General features: G+C 34.4%; 1 protein-coding gene across 4 annotated transcripts in view; it reads right to left on the bottom strand.

Moving 5' to 3' along the window:
* FSTL5 (follistatin like 5) overlaps positions 1 to 15,821 on the bottom strand; it is a 676,350-nt gene extending 660,529 nt beyond the window's left edge. Inside the window, exon 1 of one of the 4 annotated variants that reach the window (XM_067737033.1) lies at positions 15,060 to 15,821. The gene's annotated coding sequence lies outside the window, so the exon portion shown is untranslated. The remainder of the gene's footprint in view (positions 1 to 15,059) is intronic. The other 3 variants (XM_067737032.1, XM_067737031.1, XM_067737030.1) reach the window with 3 other exon arrangements.
* Positions 15,822 to 16,138: the final 317 nt, after the last annotated feature.

The raw sequence follows: 16,138 nt of genomic DNA, 5'->3' as shown, positions 1-16,138 counted from the left end.
TGAGAAATCCAAGTGCTCTCTAGAAAAAATGCTGAACATGGTGGTGCATTTTTATTGAAAACTTTAGACATTGAAAAAAATCAGCTTGCCTGGAAAATATGAACTAAAACTTCAGTGTTCTTCATATACAGACATTGGGCCTTTAACCTCCCAAGAAGCCTTGGGCTCAGCCTCAGTTCTACCTTAAAAGCTCTTTACAGCTTTAGTAAAATAATTTATATGGTATCTAAAATTGTGCTTGAAACCCAATACTTGCTCAATAAACTATTATTATTATTTCATAGAATCTAATTTTCACTGATTCTGTAAAATCAAGTTTCTCTTAGATTAACAGTCAAAGAACATACAGGAAGATTTACAACAAAAGAATTATTTCTAAGAGGTATATTAAAACACCACATTCACTAATAAGGAATTGTAAATAAAAACTCACACTTAAGGAGGAAGATGAAAGAAATGAACAGAAGTAAGACAACAATAAATATATCTTGAGTTTAAAAAGATCTAGAAATTTTAATTTTCATTATTAGTTTAAGAAAATCATAACACACAACACTATGGTCAAATATCTCAAACATTACTAGCATAAATGCATTGATGTAATCATTTTAGAAAATAATATGACATAGGTATCTCTAATCTTAAGAATGACAAGTGATTTTACTAAGTAATTTAACCTCTGGGAAATTTTATAACAATAAAAGCTTTGGATGGATTTCAAATACACATTTCAAGAGTTTGTAGATCGCTTAATGTTCATATAAAAACTGCATGACATTTAGGTCTTTAATCCATTTTGAGTTTATTTTTGTGTATGTTGTTAGGAAGTGTTCTAATTTCATTCTTTTACATGTAGTTGTCCAGTTTTCCCAGCACCACTTATTGAAGAGGCTGCTTTTCTCCATTGTATATTCTTGCCTACTTTGTCATAGATTAGGTGACCATAGGCGCATGGGTTTATCTCTGGGCTTTCTATCCTGTTCCATTGACCTATATTTCTGTTTTTGTGCCATACCCTACTGTTTGGATTACTGTAACTTTGTAGAGTCTGAAGTCAGGGAGCCTGATTCCTCCAGCTCCATTTTTCTTTCTGAAGATTGCTTTGGCTATTTGGGGTCTTTTGTGCTTCCATACAAATTGTAAAATTTTTTGTTCTAATTCTGTGAAAAATGCCATTGGTAATTTGATATGGATTAAAGATCTAAATGTAAGGCTGGATACTATAAAACTCTTAGAGGAAAACATAGGCAGAACACACTTTGACATAAATCGCAGCAAGATCTTTTTTGATCCACCTCCTGGAGTAATGAAAATAAAAACAAACATAAACAAATGGGATCCAATTAAACGTAAAACCTTTTGAACAGCAAAGGAAACCATAAACAAAACAAAAAGATAACCCTGAAAATGAGAGAAAATATTTGCAAATGAAGCAACAGACAAGACAGTAATCTCCAAAGTATACAAACAGTGCATGCAGCTCAATATCAAAAAAACAACCCAATCCAAAAATGGGTGGAAGACCTAAATAGACATTTCTCCAAAGAATACATACAGATGTCCAAAAAGCACATGAAAAGATGTTCAACATCACTAATTATTAGAGAAATGCAAATCAAAACAACACTGAGACATCACCTCACACCAGTCAGAATGGCCATCATCAAAAAATCTACAAACAATAAATGCTGGAGAGGGTGTGGAGAGAGGGGATCCCTCCTACACTTTTGGTGGGAATGTAAATTGGTACAGCCACTGTGGAGAACAGTATGGAGTTTCCTTATAAAACTAAAAATAGAACTATCATATGACCCAGCAATCCCACTCCTGGGCATACACCCAGAGAAAACCATAATTCAAAAAGACACATGTACCCCCAACGTTCATTGCAGCACTATTTACAATAGCCAGGACATGGGAGCAACCTAAGTGCCCATCAATAGAAGAATGGATAAAGAAGATCTGGTACACATATACAATGGAATATGACTCAGCCATAAAAAAGAACAAAATAATGTAATTTACAGCAACATGGATGGACCTAGATATTTTCATACTGAGTGAAGTAAGACAGACACAGGAAGACAAATATCATATGATATCGCTTGTATATAAAATCTTTTAAAAAAGGGGTACAAATGAACTTATTTACAAAACAGAAGTAGTCACAGATGTAGAAAACAAACTTATGGTTACCAGGGGTTAAGGGGTGGGGGGGCAATAAATTGGGAGATTGGGACTGACATATACACACTACTATATATAAAATAGATAACTAATAAGAATCTGCTATATAGCACAAGGAACTCTACTCAATACTCTGTAATGGCTTATATGGGAAAAGAATCTTAAAAAAAAAGTGGATATATGTATATGTATAACTGATTCACTTTGCTGTACACCTGAAACTAACACAACATTGTAAATCAACTGTACTCCAATAAAAATTTTAAAGAATAAAAAATAAGTAAAACATTAACTGTATGACAAAGAATAGTAAATAGTAAATTTACAAATAGTAAATTGTAAATAAATATAAATTTTACTAAAATGAAAGTTTACTATTTCAAATATGCTACTACTAAATTTAAATGTCCTATAGAAAAAAGCAATTAATTATTAAAATGTCATCAGGCAAGGAAAGAATCTATTAATTTAGTATTAAATCAGGACTAATAATACTATCACTGTGAAACCATGTTAAGAAATTATTAGTAATAATATTTATTTCCTTTACAAGAATGCTGTTATGTCATAGCTCATTCTTACATCTTGGTTAGGTTTTCAATTGAAATATTCAGATATATTTAATACTCTCTGATCCATAGAAAAATATAAAATTTTAATTTTGAAAAAATTTAATTAGAAAATTTTATATTTGCAGCAGAACTTTGAAAAACCGTGTAAGGAAGTCCCACTCAAAAATAACCCCAAATAGTTGCTATTTCCAAATTTATATATATAAACTTTATAAATATGGGATATGGCTCTTGGTATGAAGTTGCTAATTAAAAACAGTCTATTTGGGCTTCCGTGGTGGTGCAGTGGTTGAGAGTCCACCTGCAGATGCAGGGGACACGCGTTCATGCCCCGGTCAGGGAAGATCCCACATGTCGCGGAGCGGCTAGGCCCGTGAGCCATGGCCGCTGAGCCTGCGCGTCTGGAGCCTGTGCTCCGCAACGGGAGCGAAAACAGTCTGTTTAAGGTTTTCACATTTGGGAGGATGATGCTACAAGCGCTGGGTTAGAACAAAATTCCAGTGTATTTAGGCAAACCAGTACAATTTTAGGATATGGCCTGCCATATTCTTAGGACTATCATAGATTTTATTTAAGACTACTGATGTTTCATAAAAGTCCCTTGAAAATTAGGCCTCTAGTGTTCATGTTCTCTTTCCTGGGTCAAGAGCCCTGTACGAAGATCTAAAACCTAGTGCAGTAAAAGCCTGGAGATCAGATAAGGGTCCTCATTGTTTTCCAATACTTTACAAATCAAACCCATTTACTTTCTGTAATAAATAGCACAAAGAAACTTAAAGAGAAATAGTGCAGCTTCGTTAATTATTTAAATAATTGTGAATTTCCCAACTTCAAAAAGATTACTTTGCACTTAAGAAATCTTTATGTCCCATACATGAAGAAGATGGTTTTTGAGGAAAAGCATAATGACATTAAGAAGCTAGTATCAAAATATCCTCACTGCCTTCTTGAGCTCCTTCTCCTGACTTTCAGACAGTTGTTAACCTAACTGAAATGTTCAACAAAACATACATAATTAACAAGACATCCAGTTGAGTGCTAGCATCCAGAACCGTTTTCATAGGTGGACACACAGTTCTACTCCAGGCATTACCAGTTAAGCTGTGCTTTTTGTGCACATACAGGGAAACAAGCTCTGAACGCTATTTCCTTCCTCAGGCCTCAGGAAACTTGGGAAATAGGACACTTGCCAAAAGAAAATAAAGAGTTGTGGAAGATAATTACTTGAATTCTTTGTTATCATGAATTGTAAACATACAAAATGCAAAGAATTTTCTAGAAATTTTTCTCTTCACTTTTTTTTTTAGCTCAATTAATTATGGCTTCATGAGAAAGCTCACCAAAGGAAATAAGTCAGGCAAAGCAATGGCACAATTTGTGCAAGTTCTTTCAAGCCTTACTTTTTTGTAAACATGTTATTTTCTGAGCCTCTGCCAAAGATTTGAGATATTGTGCATCTAATTGTTACGTTTATTTTGTTAAATTGTGTGTGCATTTTTATTACATTTATTTTCTTTTGCTTTTTCCTTACATAGCTCCATGCTGTCACACTTTTTGGTAAAAAGAACATAATTACATAATTAATAAACACTGTGGTTTCTCAAGCATGTGCACAAACACAAAAGACATTCTAAGCATTTCTCTTTCCCTAATAATGCCATAGTGTCTGGGATAATGGATCATTTGATAGAAGTACTAGCCCGCTGGATCATTGATTCAAAGGAACACCGATTTTAGAGCACTTAAGTTTTCTATGAAAAAATATGAAGTTCTGAACAAATAAACTGTACAATGCACAAAGAGTACAAACTAATTTTCAGATTCACTTTAAGTCCCAGGATTTAGATGCAACACGCTCTGTATAGTGTGTTTAAAAGTGGAAAGAAAAATTTATCTAAATAAGAGTTTAAATATATTGTAGAACCAAACAAAGAAGGAAGCTAATTTTCATTAATGAGAAAATCACAAATAAAAAGAAGAAATTTTTTTTTTACGGTGACAGCCTTTGAGTTTTTGCCTATGATTTGATATTAAGAATGAGAGAGAGAAACCCTCCTACACTGTTGGTGGGAATGTAAATGGTGCAGCCACTATCGAGAACCATATGGTGGTTATTTAAAAAACTAACAGAGTTACCATATGATCCCGCAATCCCACGCTTGGGCCTATATCCAGAAAAAGATTATAATTTGAAGATACATGCATCCCAATGCTCATTGCAGCACTATTTACAAATAGCCAGGACATGGTAGCAACATAAATGTCCATTGACAGATGAATGGGAAGAAGATGTGGTACATATATACAATGGAATATTACTCAGCCATAAAAAAGAATGAAATCATTCCATTTGCAGCAACACGGATGGACGTAGAGATTGTCATACTAAGTGAAGTAAGCCAGACGAGAAAGACAAATATCATATGATATCACTTATATATGGAATCTAAAAAAAGATAAAAAAGAACTTATTTACAAAACAGAAATAGACCCACAGACATAGAAAACACAAAGGTGAAAGGAGGAGGAGGGATAAATTAAGAGTTAGGGATTAACATATGCATATTACTATATATAAAATAGATAAACAACAGGTCCTACTGTAGAGCACAGGGAACATTATTCAATACTTTGTATTGAAACTATAAGGAAAAGAATCTGAGAAAGAATATATATGTATTCAGATATATATATATATATATATATATATCTGAATCACTTTGCTGTATACCTGAAACTAACACAACATTGTAAATCAACTATACTTCAATTAAAAAAAAAGAAAAAAGAATGTGAGAGATATTCCAAAGAACATTTAAAGGATCAAAATGTACACAAATAAATGAGATGCTTAACATCATGAATCATCAGGAAGATGCAAATCAAAGGTGCAAAGAGATCACCTCACACCTTCTAGGATGGTTAGTATCAAAAAGACAACAAATTACGAGTTCTGGGGAAGATGTGGAGAAAAGGTTAATCCTTGTGCACTGTTGAAAGAAATGGAAACTGGTGCAACCACTTTAAAAAATAATATGGAGTCTCCTTAAAAAATGTAAAATAAAACTGCCGTATAATCCATCACTCCTACTTTGGGGTATTTATCCAAAAGAATTGAAAAAGATATGTGCACACCCATGCTCATTGCAGTATTATTCACAATGGTCTTAAGTGATGTTAACTTATCAGAAGCTACCTAATGACTATCTTAGAACAGCAGAGTTGGCTCCTATGCTGACCCCTATCTTAGGCAGCACTCTTAGCCCTTAGTAATCTTTTCCCTGTTGTCCTTTTTATCATAACACTGGTCAATGCCAGATATTATCCTTTGTCTTTACTGGTTTGCTTGTCATCTATCTTTCCACAGAAAGAGTAGAGCAGGAACTTTGTCTCTAATTCCTGCTCAACCCCCAGAAACTGAAAGGGCATCCGAAACATAGTAGGTACCTAATCAATATTATTGAGTTAATAGTTTATTTTATAATAAATGTGATCTTACTGTTTTAAGAAAATTATTGTTTATTAAAATTAAAAATTGAATTTATACACTAATTTCCTTTAGCTTTTGTCAAAATAAGATTACCTTAATGATATACAAACTATAAAAGGTATAAGTCCAATGAAATTTTTCTGTTTAATTAATGTTTGTAAAAGTAATTGTGTGATTATTTACCAATCTTCAGACCAAATAAGCAAGAACAAAATTATTGGTACCATATGTGTGACATTCTTTTAAATTGTGAAATTTTTCTTTCAAAGTAAATATAAAATAAATTTCTTGCATTTTTCCTAAATAGCAAATGGAAACATTTTCACCTTTTATGTAAGTTCTATATCATCTGTAGAGCATAATATTAAGTATAAATTCCTGAGTTTTCATGGAAAGATCCCGTGTTGCATTAAATAAGATAATAATAAAAAACGCTTTGTGTGGTTTTTCAATTAGCCAGAGATCAAAGACAAACACATGAAAACAGAGCAGAATACCTAAATCTAAAATCTAGAAATATTAACAGACTGTAAATCTGTTACAGTCTCAGGTGTGCAAAACACAGTACAAATTTATTATAATCTTACATGCATAAAAACAGTACATAATAGAAGCAAATGTAAAAAGAATTAACTTCAGTGAAGATTAAATAATAATGTGTGTTTGAAATAATTGTAAACCACAAAGTTTTATACACATGGTAGGAACTCCTAAGCTTCTTCCTGTAAAATAGATTACGATTACTTGGATAGAACAGCCTAAGACAGATTTAAAAATCCCCAAACAATGCCAAACTGTCCACTGCATATAATCCGAGTCATACATACCAGGGAGGAGAAAGAAGGACTCAGAGGCCCCACAATAATGAGGAAAGACTCTAAAGTTCAGTAGAACTTGAACTAAGCCCAGTAGACAGAATTCGAGCGTGAATCCCAATGACCCACATTCTTGTATAACCACCTCATCTTATGTATAAGCAGAACCTTTAACATGCTTTTGAGCAACGGAATATGGCAAGGGTGATGTGATATTGCTCTTTTGGTTATGTTCTATGGCAAAGAGGATAGATCTTAAGAAGCAATTAAGGTTTCAAATCAGTTCATTTTATGTATGTCAAAAAGGAGATTTTTCTCTCTTGACCTGATCCAATGAGGTTTCTTTTAAAGAAAAGCAATTCTAGAGGTCAGACCAAAGAAGTCATTGAGATGCTTTCAGGCCTCAAAGAAGCAACCTCCCATGAGTTCTGAGCTGCAAAGAAATAAATCCTACCAACAGCCTGGAGGAGGAATCTGAGCCTCAAATAAGAGCCCAGCCCTGGATGAAACCTGGATATGAGATCCTGAGCAAAGGATCCAGCTAGCTTGTACCCAGACTTGTGACCCATGAAAACTGTGAGATAATAACAGTTTAAGCCAATAAGATTATGGTAATTTTTATGCAACAATCTAAAACAAATACATACCAAAAAATTGACATCTTGGTGATATCCAGGGTGCCAGTGACATGTCATTTGTTGCAACAAAAACTACAGAGACTGAAAAGTACACATGAGCACAATATGCTCTTATACTGTGAGAAAACTTGTCTGGAAACAGGAGTGGGTTATAGGTTGGGATTATTGAAAATACAGCAGTCCAGAAAAGACATCGTGCTTATATACTGGGAAGGAATCATACTTTATATTTTGACCTATCTCTGTTTTACAAATGTGCATTGCACATATGAGAAAACTGAAAATCAGATTGATTGCTTGCAGAGTGTAGAGTCAATTAGAAGGATCTTAAAAACAGGCAGAGAATTTCAACTTAATACAGTAAAAATTAGATCCACTGATGATTTCAGAACACAGTGACATTTGAAAGCTTACTTTAATCAAGAGGAATCTAGAAGAGGTAAGATTTCTGTATCCACAGAGCATAATGATTATGATCATGCAGCTGTTTCAGACAGAGCTTGGTCTGAGTCCCAGCTCTGTGGGCAACATAACTATTGAAGCTTTGGTCTCTCAGTGTCTACCTCATAGGGTGTTGTGCACATAAAATGAGATAATGTTTATAAATACTTAACACCTTTCATGGCATGTTATGAATCATCAAAAAATTTACTTACCATTATAATCATTAATTATTATAACTGCAGGAAGAACCAAGAATTAGAAAGATCAATGTAGAAAATGTCAAAATAATTCTGGTTGACATGGGACAGTCTGGGTTACCTTATCAAGGTAAAAGTGATAAGAGGAGAGAATAGAAAATAGAGAATTAGGTAAAGTTACAATACAAAGGGAAGAATGTCAAAACTTGGAGGCTCACTGCATATAATAGGATAGGATAGAATAGAATAGAATTGAATATGAATGATGTAAGTTTAAAATGTGTATGAATTTTCAGGCCTAGGTAAATGGAAAAAAAATATGTCATTAATTGACAGGCAGAAAAATTAGGATGGGGGACCATGTTAGGAATGAGATGATGAGTTCATGGAGTTTGTCCTGTCACCATGAAATCAGAGTTAAAAAGTCTAGCAGACCTTTGTAAATATTTACATTTATGGAGTTCAAATGTGGGCCAGAGGAAGATATTTGTGAAGAGAGAATAATTGTAGCTTTTGGAGTGACTAGGCTTCTTGCAGGGCTCCCGAGAGAATGAGGAACAGTGAATAGTACACAGAATGGTGTAGAAATTTCAAGATTTAAACCTTTTATGCCAGGCTTCATTTCAGAAGTAAAACACTAGGTATTACTAATCAGCATGTAAAATATTTAATAAAATCCCTATAAATCTTTCCACTTTTAAGTTAAACTTTTTCCACAAATCAAACTTTTCTATCTCCTTTGGGATCCACTTAATAAGGACAACCCAAACTCAGATAACGAGGATTCACTAGGGGATCTGATGCAACTGTGTGGCCCTCCTGGGAGGGCCACCAGCACTTACCTCTTCTACTCAGTCATCCTAAAAGCCATGTGAAAGCAAAGAGCATCAGTTACTGGCCAGCACTTCCCTTTGTATACCTCAAATAGAAGAAACAGTAGAATGAAGTACTGAATGTTTCCTGAGGGTTCAAGAGCCCACTTTAGACTACCTCTTTTTGTATTGTGCTTCAAAACTACTTATTTTATTTTGATTATTTTATTTCATCTCATAGACTATTTGAAATATTAGCAGCTAACTGGTCTGAAAGTTTAAATGTGAGTAGCAGTTTATAACACAAGTGGTAATTGCTTGAAGTAGGTGATTGAACTTCAGTTCAAGATGTATTTGGAATTGAATTTTGTATCCGGGAGGACTTTTTAGAGAATGAAAAAAACAAACAAACAGACAAAAAACTTGAGCTCTTAGGGAAGAGCTCTATTATATTGTTTCTTATTGTCTTTGAGATATAAAGGGAAATATTGTGTTGCTAGTATTATAGTCTATGAGATTGAATAATGTAACACCTCTAACATTAAATACAGAGGAAAAACTCCTTAAGACCTTTGGTATTGTACATTCTAAAGTTTGTATACTAGAGAATATATGACATAAAACCATTTCAACATAACTTAATAATTAAGGGAAAAACTTGGGGCAAGAGGGGAAAATGGCATTCACGTTAAATAAAGAATCAGAAAAAATAAAAATCCTAGCTTTAAATAAGACACACCCACTTGGATATTTGACCTAAACAGAGGTGCTAAACCAGAGAGTACATGCAAGATGGATGAGCTAAGCTCGATTGCCTAATCCACCTATTCCTAGAGGTGGGACCATGGGCTGGAGAGGTAGAAAGCTTTCACCTGTCTGCTTTCTCATATCTAAAATGAAGGTAACAGAAACTTCTACATGGTTATGTAAATGAAAAATGTCTTAATATGGATAAAGGGATAATATGAAAAATGTATATGTACACATATGAATACTTTAAAATAGCATTTTTTCCTATATTCTCCCTCTTCCTGTATAGGCAAATCTAGGTTCACAGACCATATGCTCAGATGTCAATAGGTAATCTATCATGAGACAGAAAAAGTGTTTACTACTGGTAGCTCACTGGCCCTCTTTCTTTGGAAAGATGAATGATACCACTTCCTTACTCCTAAATGAGGTAGTCCAGAGTCTGGTTGACATCAGGGCCACAACAACACTTGTGTCTTTGAGAAAAAGGTGCACATAACCACAAAGGGCATAAGGTGCACATAACCACAGAGGGCTTGGGGATATTTGTCATTTCATATGTGTAAGAACCTTACTTTGAAGGCTTTAGAAATTAGAAAAAATAAGACCTTGGTGGTCATTAAAACACTATCTAATATGTTTGGTGGAAGTGGAAGGGAAGATTATTTTCATTTCATCATCATCTTTGGGGAACATAGTTCAGACCTGTATGTTTTAATTGCTACTGTATGTATGTTTTAATTGGTACGTTGGTGCTACCTTTGCGGGGAAGATATATCACTAAAGTAAGTTTCTCTTAACTGTCAATTATAATGAATATATTTAAATAAAACTCAATGAAAAAAGGATTTTCAAATCTTCTGCATTGGGCTTTAGAGTTGTTAGCAGTGCTATGAACCAGTTATGAGTTGGAATAATAGTCTCTGCATTGACATGCAAACGAATTCACTAAGCAACTACTTTGCTTTAGAGATTTACATAATTTGATACCAAAATCACATTAAATTAATATTAATAATTTGGTTTTAAAGCAAGAAAGTTCAGAGTTGAGCTGCTCTTCTTCCCACATTTCACCACATCTATGTATGAAAACATTGATATACAAACAGCAAAAACATTTTAGGTGTAGGGCTATCCATGCTCTGTTCCTTAGAAGTACATGCTTATTACCTGAAGATGTATAAGAAGTAAACCTCATGTGCCTCTTTTAGAGACAATAACTTTCAAATTATTTATCACTACCCACACTTTTTGCAGAACTAGTGTAGTGCTGTAATCTCTTCATTATTCACACATTCATTCTGTTTCTTATTCCTGCCAATTTTTGTTTCCAATTTTTCCTTCCCTTGCCAATCAACATGAGAGCTTCTGAGTGACATTTTCATGTCAAGAAAAAACAAAAACAAACCTTATGTGTGCAGAAGCATACTAGCCTAAATAAAAACTAACAATAATTAGAAAACACTTTTGCCACTACAAATTATATATTGTATTATAGATTAATATATAAATTATTTTATATTAAGTAGCATTTCTTGAACTTGCATGTTCCAGATGATTCCCATCCCATTGCATGTTTATGGTAGAGTAGAATTTACAAAAATATATATATATATATATATTTAATTAGATAGGTAGATAGCATATATATATATATACATATTTATGTATAGTACATTCATATATATACATTCACACACTCAGAGTAAGCATTATACTATTGTTTAATTCTTATTCTTTTAGAAAATACATATTAAGACTCAGAATTCTGAACGTATCAAAAGCACTATCTCATCTCTTAATATATCTCATAACATAAAATATTAACTTCTTCAATACCAAGATGATTAAGGAACAAAGGGACCAGTTGTTTTCTTGTGTGTTGACCAATTTAATGAGGAAATTGGGATTTTCCACAAGGGAATCTACAGCTCACCTTAAGTAGACAAAGCCCAAAGGACATTGGAAGTGTTGAAGCAGAAGGTGATTAAGTTTGTTCTGAAGAAAATAATTGGTCACATGGCTGTTACAATGATGTTAACAACAGGAAGTATTTTTCTAGCTTATTAGTTCACAAACATCTTCTGAACTTATTATAAAGTATATTACATATTCTATTAAGTATATTTTATAAAGTATATCATATAAAGAATATTATATAGTAAGTAATAAAAATACTAGAGATTGTATGTCATTTGGGGGCAAATATAAAGGATTCATAGGAACATATTATTCAAAGTCCTTTAGTTTCATGGGTAAATGAGTATTAAACATGAGAACCGGCCACCATTCAAAGAAAATTCTCAATAAGCTATTAGATATAATTTAAAAGTTAATTAAAAAAAGTCAATTAGAGTAAACTTTTCAGCATATTTCAGATTTTATCATTACTTTCTTGATTTCTCTACTGTACATGTTAATTAATTTTTTAAAAGATAGCAATATATAGTCTTGATAAGATAAAATCCAAATTGTTCATCTTTATCTTAAATTCCTCCAGTCATACATAGTCATTATTATTTGTAAGGGAAAAAAAGACATCTATCAAGAAATATCATCTTTTAAATTATTATCTAGATCAATGTGCTTTAAGAATTTGAGAAACAAGAAGGAAAATAATTTGAACATATGTGACATTAAATTATTTCAATAATTTGTCTATATACTTTCTAAAAGTTCATTATCTTGAAATAAAAAGTACTTTATACAATTTCAGTGCCTATGAAATGAAATGAATTAATGGCTGAGCAGGTTATCTGTTGCTATGGTGTTGACTAGTCCCTTGAATTTCACATGGACAAGTTATAACTTCAAAATATGGTCATTTCTTTGTGGAGCAAAGAATTAATGAAATACCACCATGTGTGAATATCTTTACTAGAAGTCTTCAAAGTTGGCAGTTTTATTTGTTTACAGTTAGAATTGCATTCTGATCAAATAGTATCTCCTATGTGTTAATTTTGGGCTTATTATGGTCACCTAATTTTACCTTACTTCAGAACTAATATATAAAAGCTTAATATGTAAAAAAAAATCAGGGGAAAATGCTTTTAGTGTTTTAAGTTTGCAATCTCATTGAACTTACCTTACTGGTTTCATTACTACCAATAACACATTTTGATTTTAGTGTTTCACCATTTCATTGTGACAACTCTAAACTTCATCTAAAAGAATTCTGGATGCTGGTAGTTCAAGCTTTACTGTTTCTACCCAAACAAAGACATACACCTTGGAAAACTTTATGGAAAAAAAAAGTCAATGGGATACTCATTTGGGTGAATATAGTGTTTATATATGTTACCACTTTTAGAGTAAGTTATAAAATTAAAATTTATGTTTCCATATAATAAATAAAACTAAAATTTTAAAGCCATAAATCTGTTTAAAATTCCACAGTCTGAATATTTATACCAATATGATTAGAGAAAACGTTTCAAAATATACAGAAGAAAAGAATGATTCTCCTCTATACAATTAAAAGAGGCTGGTATAAGCCTCATGGCCCAGTGTTCCATAGACTGTAGTTTGCTTTTCTACCTGCTTAGTTCTTAAAAATTTGTATCACTATTTAAGGTAAGATAGCATGACTTACAAGAATCCTTCAAAGAACACCTGCTTAGGGTAAAACATGAGAACAGCTAAAGAGGCTTACATTTGACCTCTACTGTTTGCAATAATATCCATTTCTTTTAACAATCACTCTCATGCAGGATTGTGCTGTTAATAAAATGCAAAATCTTTACCCAGAGGAATTATTTTAAACAATAAACTCTAAACCTAAAGTTCATCTTTGTATGTATAATGCAACTATAGCATACATTTTATGATAATTAAAAATATACAAATATATAAACTTAGTGTACTTTTTAGTTGCTGAAAAACATAGCCCTAGTCAGTTGAATGGTATTTATTGTCTGAAATAGCTCATATTTCACCCATTCCTATTAATAAAGGACATCTAGTTGCAACCTGAACTCTCTTCCTGGAATGTAAAGAACCTCCTCCCCATGTTTCCCCGGCCGTGGTTTATACTTAATCTAATGTCACTAAATGACAAAAATGAAAGAACATAATATCCTTTACCAGACAAACTATCACACCTATCTAAAAAAGTCATGAATAGTAATAGAAATACATAGAGCACCAGTTAACTTCTATCATTTCATAATTCTTCATTATGAGAAATACTGTTCAGTGGTTTTCTGCACTGAATTCTTTATACATACACACTCAAAACACACTGCCAATTGACAAAAGGAACGTAGCTTCCAAAGAAAATCTCCCAAGTAGAGAAAAGCTCTCTGTTAAGCATACAAGAGGTTAAACATTGCTGAAATAAGGAGACATTTTCCCAGCCCATGCTTCCCAGTTCCATTCAATTACCAACGGCAGTAGCAACTATAATACAAGCTAATACTGTATTATTAAATCAGAGCTTCCTATTTACATCCACCTCTGACCTGAGGGGGCAGGGAGGGGATGACATTCACTAGTCAAGCAGAACAAACAGCTCCCCACTTGGAAATACACATGACCTTGGGGTGCAGAATTCTGAGAGACCGAGTTTCACAAGTTTTATTTGTATCTACTGTATAACACATCTAAATGAACCCAGCATGGTATAAATGCTCCTATCCCTACCACCTCCCCTCCAGAATAATGTGAAGAGAGCTCTGCACTTTGCAGTCTAAGCTTTAGATACCATAGGCAATATTGATTAATCAGAGATTAGTCCATTCACATATTTTTAAGGTTACATTTATTTTAAACAACTTGTTGGTTGATTATTTAATGCAATTTACTAACATATTTGAGGACTTGCAGTGAATGGTTCCTGTTCCTTGAGCCATGCAAGAAGTGTTGCTCTACAAAATTTATATTTATAAAGCAAAATGTAACATGATGACATTAACTTCACACACATAAAAAAAAGCAGAGCCCTCAACTTCCTCTCTAGAATTCAGTGCCTAATCACCAATCATTATTCTTGTAATAGTAATGATAACAGTAATTAGTAAAATAATTGTTGCAATCATTGCCAACTGTCCCGTTTCAAATTATAAAAATAATCATAACTTGGTCTTAAATTTTTGTATGACAGTCTGCATTGCTCCCCCATTTGTAAAAATGTTATAATAATGTTCTTTTTCTTACCTTATTTCAACAGTTACAAAGTCTCCCAGAAAGATTCTTAAACGGCGTGTATATGTAAATCACGATAATAATAATAATTTTTTTAAAAAAGCTAAAAAGATGGTCTTAGCCTGGAAAAGATGGAAATAGTTTGGTCTAAAACTATAGAAATCCCCGAAGTCACGCCTGAAGGGGCGTCCAGGTGGCGAACGCAGGACTCTCTCCCACGTCCGATACCACACTCCTTTGTCAAGTCGATAGGGTCCAGCTGGTGAAGAGGGTCCCGCAGGGCACAGAGGGTGCGAGAGGGCGTCGCCTGGAGGAGCGGGACAGCGGGTCTTCCCGCGCCCCAGGTTCAGCACCGGCAGCGCCGTGGACAGCACCCGCTCTTCTCGCCTCCAGTTTGTCTCAGTCACTGAACCAGGCTGATTCTCGCGCCTCCTCCCCGAGCGAGGGCTGCTGCCACTCAACCCGGGAGCGCCCCGCCCCACCATCTGACGTAACGATTTTGCATCTCAGCTCCCCGGGAGGCGCGGGGCCGCCCCCTGGACTGGGCTTCTGCTGCGGTCAGCTGAGGCAGTGGAGGCGACGGAATCCAGGCTGAGGATCGGCGTGGGCATCACTGGACTTCACGATCCATTACAACCAGCCCTGAAGAAACCGAATGCTTTCGGCGCTGCTTGAGCTTTGCCTGCGCTGGGACCGCCGCTCCTGTGCACTCCGGAGACCTCAGCTAGCAGCTCCGGAAGGAGACGGGGCGGAGGGGACAGTGGAGCAGAGGACAGGCTAGGGGCCGGTGGAGAAGGACGGGGGATCAGGGGACCGAAGGAATCCGTGCAACCGGTCAGGAAAAAAAAAAAAAAAAGTCCCTTTGATCTTCCTGGCCAAACTTCCCTCTTTCTCCCTCCCATTTGTTTACTGGAAAGGATGTGTTCGGTGTTCCGTTTTCTTTCCTCGGTTCAGGAAACTGCTAGAGGGAGTCACTGCAGCAGAAACTCTTTCAGGAGGGGGGAAAAAATGCTTTGAGCACTTGGAGAAAATGTGAAAGCTTGCAATACTTATCATTCGTAAACAATGCTGTCTTAATTTTTCTTATATGA

This window comes from Pseudorca crassidens, chromosome 4 (assembly GCF_039906515.1).
Source record: "Pseudorca crassidens isolate mPseCra1 chromosome 4, mPseCra1.hap1, whole genome shotgun sequence".
NCBI lineage: Eukaryota > Metazoa > Chordata > Mammalia > Artiodactyla > Delphinidae > Pseudorca > Pseudorca crassidens.
The sequence above is the reverse complement of the archived record's forward strand: the minus strand, read 5'-3'. Positions and strand labels throughout refer to the sequence as shown.